Genomic DNA, 7,576 nt, shown 5'->3' on the forward strand with positions numbered 1-7,576 from the left:
GGAGAGATGATGGACTCTGAAAAACAAACTGAGAGTTCTAGACGGGGGTGGGGGAGTGGGGGGATGGGTTGGCCTGGTGATGGGTATTGGGGAGGGCACGTTCTGCGTGGAGCACTGGATGTTGTGCACAATGAATCATGGAACACCGAATCAAAAACTAATGATGTAATGTATGGTGATTAACATAACAATAAAAAATTTAAAGAGAAAGAATGCACAATTTCTAAACAATTGTTTTAGATATTGCCCTCACATGCTTTGGAAAATTGTCAAAATTAGTAGAATATTTAAAATTGATATGGAATCTCAGATCATAAAATTCAGCCTCCCATATTGAAATGTGAGAAAGCTACAGATGAGAGAAGAAAAATTACTCATCTTTGGGGGAACCATCTGTGGCTGGAGAAAGAACCATCCAAAAACATTAAAGGATAAATAAATGGCACTCACGAAGGGCCAGAAACTGCCTGTTCCCTTCCACCAGTTGGAAAACCTCATAATTCAAGGAGGATTAGGCAGAGCACATAGAAGAGTCTTCTTTCACTAACAGGGAACAATTAGCCCCATATTAAAAACTGTCGTTGTCTTGCCAAACAAATCTTTAAGAACAAGACCTGATACGGCCAAACTGTTTCCAAGTAGCTTAATTGCATGTCAGAACAAAGCTTCAGAATATAGGAATACAAAAATATCCAGCACAAACAAGGCAAAATGTATAATGTAATAATCACTAGGACCCAATAAAAAAGTCACCAGACACTTAAAGGTATAGGGAAACATGATCCATAATTAAGAGGAAAGTTGACCAATTAAAACTGAACCATAACTGACACAGATATTAGAATTAGCAGTCATGGGCATTAAAACAGATGTTAGATTGCATTTCATGTGTTCAGAACTTAAGTTCAAAACTTAAAATGTCAAAAAAGATCCAAACTGAAATTCTTGACATGAAAACTATAATAGCTGAAATGAGAAATACACTGCATGGGATTAAAGACAAATTAAATATTGCCAGAGGAAAAAAAGAGTAAGTTTGAAATAAAAGCAATGGGCAGCTCCAACCGCCTGGCTCCCCGTGCTAGCCACCGATATTTGGAATTCTTACAACATGGCAGACATTGACAACAAAGAACAGTCTGAACTTGATAAAGATTTGGATGATGTTGAAGAAGTAGAAGAAGAAGAAACTGGTGAAGAAACAAAAATCAAAGTGCGTCAGCTGACTGTTCAGATGATGCAAAATCCTCAGATTCTTGCAGCCCTTCAAGAATGACTCGATGGTCTGGTAGAAACACCAACAGGATACATTGAAAGCTTGCCTAGGGTAGTTAAAAGACGAGTGAATGCTCTCAAAAATCTTCAAGTTAAATGTGCACAGATAGAAGCCAAATTCTATGAGGAAGTTCATGATCTTGAAAGAAAATATGCTGTTCTCTATCAGCCTCTATTTGATAAGCGATTTGAGATCATTAATGCAATTTACGAACCTGCGGAAGAAGAATGTGAATGGAAACCAGATGAGGAGGATGAAATTTCAGAGGAGCTGAAAGAAAAAGCCAAGATTGGAGATGAGAAAAAGGATGAAGAAAAAGAAGACCCCAAGGGAATTCCTGAATTCTGGTTGACTGTTTTTAAGAACGTTGACTTGCTCAGTGATATGGTTCAGGAACATGATGAACCTATTTTGAAGCACTTGAAAGATATTAAAGTGAAGTTCTCAGATGCTGGCCAGCCCATGAGTTTTGTCTTAGAATTTCACTTTGAACCCAATGAATATTTCACAAATGAAGTGTTGACAAAGACATATAGGATGAGGTCAGAACCAGATGATTCTGATCCCTTTTCTTTCGATGGACCAGAAATTATGGGTTGTACAGGGTGCCAGATAGATTGGAAAAAAGGAAAGAATGTCGCTTTGAAAACCATTAAGAAGAAACAGAAACACAAGGGATGTAGGACAGTTCGTACTGTGACCAAAACAGTTTCCAACAACTCTTTCTTTAATTTTTTTGCCCCTCCTGAAGTTCCTGAAAGTGGAGATCTGGATGATGATGCTGAAGCTATCCTTGCTGCAGACTTTGAAATTGGTCACTTTCTATGTGAGCGTATAATCCCAAGATCAGTGTTATACTTTACTGGAGAAGCTATCGAAGATGATGATGATGATTATGATGAAGAAGGTGAAGAAGCAGATGAGGAAGGGGAAGAAGAAGGAGATGAGGAAAATGATCCAGACTATGACTCAAAGAAGGATCAAAACCCAGCAGAGTGCAAGCAGCAGTGAAGCAGGATGTATGTGGCCTTGAGGATAACCTGCACTGGTCTACCTTCTGCTTCCCTGGAAAGGATGAATTTACATCATTTGACAAGCCTGTTTCAAGTTTTTTTGTTATTGTTTGTTTTGTTTTTCCAGCTTAAAATAAAAATGTCAAATATAATTAAAAAAAAGAAATAAAAGCAATGGGCAGTATCTGTTATTCATTATTAATTATGTTTGCTTCTCTTGTGAAATTACAAATAAAAATATTAGATCTTACAAGACCACACGAAGAAATGAAGAAATTAGTCTCCTTCCTGAAACATCGAATGAATATCAGCTACAATAGATAAGGAAAACCTCCATTACACACACACACACACACACACACACATGATATGCATATATATTATGTTAAGCCACATTGTAGTGTATGAGTTTCAAAAGTTACCAGCTTCTTATCATGCAATATTATTCATAATATTCTTAGAAATTGTTAACATTCTCCTAGGAACTTCATCTGAAACTAGGCAATATACTCTGCAAATTTCAGGGAAAAATTTATTCATGCAATATATTTTACTTTAAACTTATGTTTTTGGATAATGTTTCAGCAATAACATATCAGTTATCAAAACCTATTATAGATATAATGTATATTAGTAAAAGAAGAGTTTTACTCTGTATAATTCTGTAGAGTTTCAAAATTGTTACTAACTAGAAATAAAGGCAGATGTATGACATTAGGCTTAACGTGTACTAAAATAGAGCACACAATACTGACATCAAATTGTCATCTTGCACAATCTTTTTTTAATCTCCTGAAATGCATTTCTTTATCTGAGAAAGAAGAGGTAATGCATACACATGTATAAATAAACAACAAAGGATTCCATGCTAACAGTCATGTATATCAAACCAGAGTCTTGAAAATTGAAAAGTTAGGAGCCAGTAATATTGTTCACTCATTTAGTTTATTTGTTTGAATGTTTAGTTTAAGAGTGAAAATCATGTATTAGGCATGGTGATGTTGTCTAGGAAGCAATAAAGGGCAAGATCCTCTTTTCACCTAAATAGTTCTTAAACAATTGAAACTAATTACAATGCAGTCACATATGCATGGTGTCCTGTAATGGGAGAGAGCATTCAAGAATAGAGTTCAGAGACAAGATAACAGATTAACTTCAGCTTAATGAAAGAGTAGTAGATGAGGGTTTGTAAAACATTAAAGCATAGACAACTTAGCTAAAATGTCTGAAATGTGATCATATTGTGCTGAGGAATAAAAAATTGCTTACTAAAGCTAAAGCTTATGGATAAAATGGCAGTGGGAGCTAAGTATAGCTCATAGTGGGCATTTGTGGTCCCCTCTAGTCTAAACAAAAATGTAGACCTTTCCTTTGTAACACATAATTCTGCTCTCTATGTATATCATCCAATCCTGTTGCCACATCTATATTTTGAGCAAATTTTATTTATATTGTGAGCCACTAAAATCCATAGGTCATGCTGAGCACATGGTGATGTATTTCCCCAATGCCTTAGACTCCCAGTGAAGGAGTGAATCTGCAGAGTACTTCATATTTCCCAGTTTAGTGAAATTCCATTAACATAAATATCATATATCATAATAATAAGAAACAAAATGCTCAACTAAATAAGTGTCCATATTTTAATAAATGGATACATTATACATATTGCTTTCTAATAAAGTCATGGCCAACCCATTGTTTAAATTCCAAAATATTACAAATCATGAACCAGAAAATTTCACATAAGATTTTCTATTTCTCATCTTTCTTACATATCTAGACATCCTAAACAAGCAGAAATACATCTATTAAGTTTATCCGTAAAATCAGTTTTCATCCTGATTTCATCTTTTTTTAAGGATTTTATTTATTTATTTGTCAGAGAGAGAGAGAACACTAGCAGGGGGACTGGCAGGCAGAAGGAGAAGCAGGCTCTCTGCTGAGCAAGGAGCCCAATGTGGAGCTCGATAGCAGGACCCTGGGATCATGACCTGAGCTGAAGGCAGACGCTTAACCCACTGAGCCACCCAGGTGTCCCAGGCGTCCTCTGATTTCATCTTTGAATATGTGTTCATCTGTTATCAGTACATTGGGCTTTCAATGGGACCTAACTTTAAGTAAAGATTGTATTATATGAGCTATAAATAATTGCATTATAAACAAAAGTTGACATAGGAAAAGTTCTCTGACAGGAAGACAGTATCAGATTTACCCTGATAGAGTCTATTAATATATTAGGAAGAAATATATTATGCACAAGACAACCTTGCAGACATAGAGGTACAGCTACTGAAAAGAAGTTCTTACCATCCACACAAATTCTATCCATAATAAGTGAGCATAAATCAATAGAATTTGAGTATCTCAATCCCTCTTTCAGAAATGGATATGTCCTGGTCTGATGTCATCAAAATATTCACTTATCTAGCTCCTCTTATCTGATTCAATGCTCAGTAAGTAATATTCTAATTTTAAAATAATTCTCATACAGATCTGTGTAAAGATAGATAGATGTGTGTGTGTGTGAGTGAGTGAGAGAGAGAGAGATAGGTCTGATCATGTATGTGACCATTAGTGTTCTGGTCCACTGTACAGTTTTACTTACCCAGCTCTAATAGTAAACTGGAATTCTGATTGTATTTAGTAAAGGATGTGGTTAATATGCCCTTTCCCTGAGAAAGAGCTCATTCTTCTATCTGCTCATGAAATGAAGTTTTCAGGCATACAGAGCACCCTTGAATCTTGGTAGGTACATCATAATAATATTAATGGCTCATTCTCTTGGGAAATAACCTCCCAGCTTTCTTTGGCAACAAAACTTCTAGTTATATGCCTGTTTAAATTTAAGATTCTATAACACTTAAAATATTATCTAATATAGTGTTTCCCTATCCCTTTGCCCACCAGTTTGGAAGTTATACCTTCCCTTTCATAATCCTCTTACCAATCACTTGTAGCCCTCTCTTATTAATTCATGGCTATCTCATCCAATATAATTAAATATAACACAGTCCTTTTACTTAGTAGGGGGTTTTTGGTAAATTCTTTAATAAAAGGCTTTTTTTGTTCCAATTTTTGTTTTGCTCTTATAGAATTATTTATTTATGAAGAAAATGATACTTGTTTCTTGATTATTTGGCCTGGCTATATCCTTGCTACCTTCTCTAGTTTTTATAACTAAGGGAATATAATGGCATTTTTAAAAACTGGAAGGACAGATTATAGGAGAAAATAATCATATTTTACATAAGAACCTAGCTTTCTAATTATAAAAATTTGTCAGTGTCAGTAAATGCAACACACTGCCATCAACATTCCTTATTATTTTGTCCTACTCTAATTTTTGTATAGATGTTCACAGATATGTGTACAAAGCAATTCATGTTAATCTTGTTTGCAATCGGAAAAAAAAAGAAAAAGAAAAAGAAAGAAAGTTAAAGTAGTCAAATTGTGATGCTATATCCATGGAATAAAATATTACCATCTATTAAAACAAGTGAAGTGTACCTAAAAGGGAATGAGGTGTTAAAAAATCATATTCCTAAATAATGTATTTAAGATATGTAATAGAAGGATATTGGTCCATTTATATATGTTTTACAAGAAACAAATATAATAAAAAAGAATTATGATTATGCCTATTTATTTATTGTATTCATCTACACATGATGCCATTGCTAATAGCAACCCCATATCTTCATTATAAAATTGAATTCAAAATGTCCTACACTGGCCATTGGGGCTTTTCTTGCAACTATAAAAAATTAATATGATTTCTTCAATCCTAATCAAATCTTAATTAAATGAAGAATGTTTTGTTTGACCAGAATCATGAAGAAAAGAACAATAATATGATTGTCTTTAGAGAGTTTCTCACAATAGATACCACTTCCTGTTGCTATTCATTTGGACCGTGCCTTTTGTGTCAGAGAAATCATTCTATATATCATCTAGAAAAATGTAGGAACAGAATCAATATGCCTTTAAAATACCTCTTGTTATTAAATGATACTGATTTTGAAGGTTGGATCAGTAAAATAATGCTTAAAATTGTAGACAGTCTTGGAAGATTCAAGCTCTACCGTCACTGAAGGCTACTAAAATGAACTAACATCAACTTCCAAACAGTTGAGGTTTTTTTCCCTAATAACTAAAATCAGCATAAAATAATGTTCTTACTGTTAGAATTCAAGGTCAAATAGCAACTGTCCCAAAATTTTATGTCTTCTATATAGTTTTGAAGGTATTAACCTCCTAACATAAACTCTTTCTTTCCTCTAATTACTTCTTTTCAACATTCCATAAAGTTTCATGGAAGATACACTGATATCAATTATTAAAGTTCATATAATTGTGTTCAATATTTCATTATAATTATAATAAGCTCAACATTTTTTAAATTTGAAAGCTATAAATGGAAAGTTTAATTACTAGGATATTTAAAATTGGACACATTGCTTCATCATCTCCCAATATAATTATTAAATTTATTAGAATATTTATCCTATAATATTTCTATTTGCCTTAGCCCAAAAAGTTTAGTTTAAAATTTTTAAATAATAATATTATATATTTTAAATGATTGTGTGAGTGTTCTTGAATCTGGAAAGAAACTAAAATAAAATATTTAAATTAGTTTTGTTGTAATTTTAATTGATAGAATTGTTTTCTGGACAATACCATAGGTGCTCAAACAAGGCTCTACCTAAGATTATCTTCATAATAAACTATTTCCATAAGTAAAACTAGCCTTTTTTTAAAAAAAAGTGGTATTTATTTATTTGACAGAAAGGGAGAGACCACAAGCGAGGGGGGTTGGGAACAGAGGGAGAGGGAGAAGCAAACTCCCCACTGAACAGGGAGCCCAAAATGGGGCTCCAACCCAGGGCCCTGGGATCATGACCTGAGCCGAAGGCAGATACTTAACCAACTGAGCCACCCAGGGGCCCCAGGAAAACTAGCCTCAGTGGTCTTCAGAATACAAATGGAACTTTTTAAAGTTAATTAACTTTCCTAAGAACCTATTTTAGACTCTTAGAATGATATGACTATTACAGAGAATTTGAGGAAGGTAAAAGTAATGTCATTATATTTAATATTTTTATAAATATAGATTAATAAATTGCTGAATATTTTAACAAATGGATATCCCATTTAAAGATACTGCTGATACTTCCAAAGGAAAGTCATGGTGACATCAGTGTATGAAATAAGAAAATACATTAATTCTCTTTTGATGTTCTCCCTCATCCTTTAAATTAGCTATATACATGTGCTTTCTTAT

The 7,576-nt window shown here is 33.7% G+C and overlaps 1 pseudogene; it reads left to right on the plus strand.

The window, feature by feature from the left end:
- The first annotated feature begins 1,096 nt into the window (after positions 1 to 1,096).
- On the plus strand, positions 1,097 to 2,441 carry LOC113925696 (annotated as a pseudogene).
- Positions 2,442 to 7,576: the final 5,135 nt, after the last annotated feature.

The sequence above is a fragment of the Zalophus californianus genome, chromosome 2 (assembly GCF_009762305.2).
Source record: "Zalophus californianus isolate mZalCal1 chromosome 2, mZalCal1.pri.v2, whole genome shotgun sequence".
Taxonomy (NCBI): Eukaryota; Metazoa; Chordata; class Mammalia; order Carnivora; family Otariidae; genus Zalophus; species Zalophus californianus.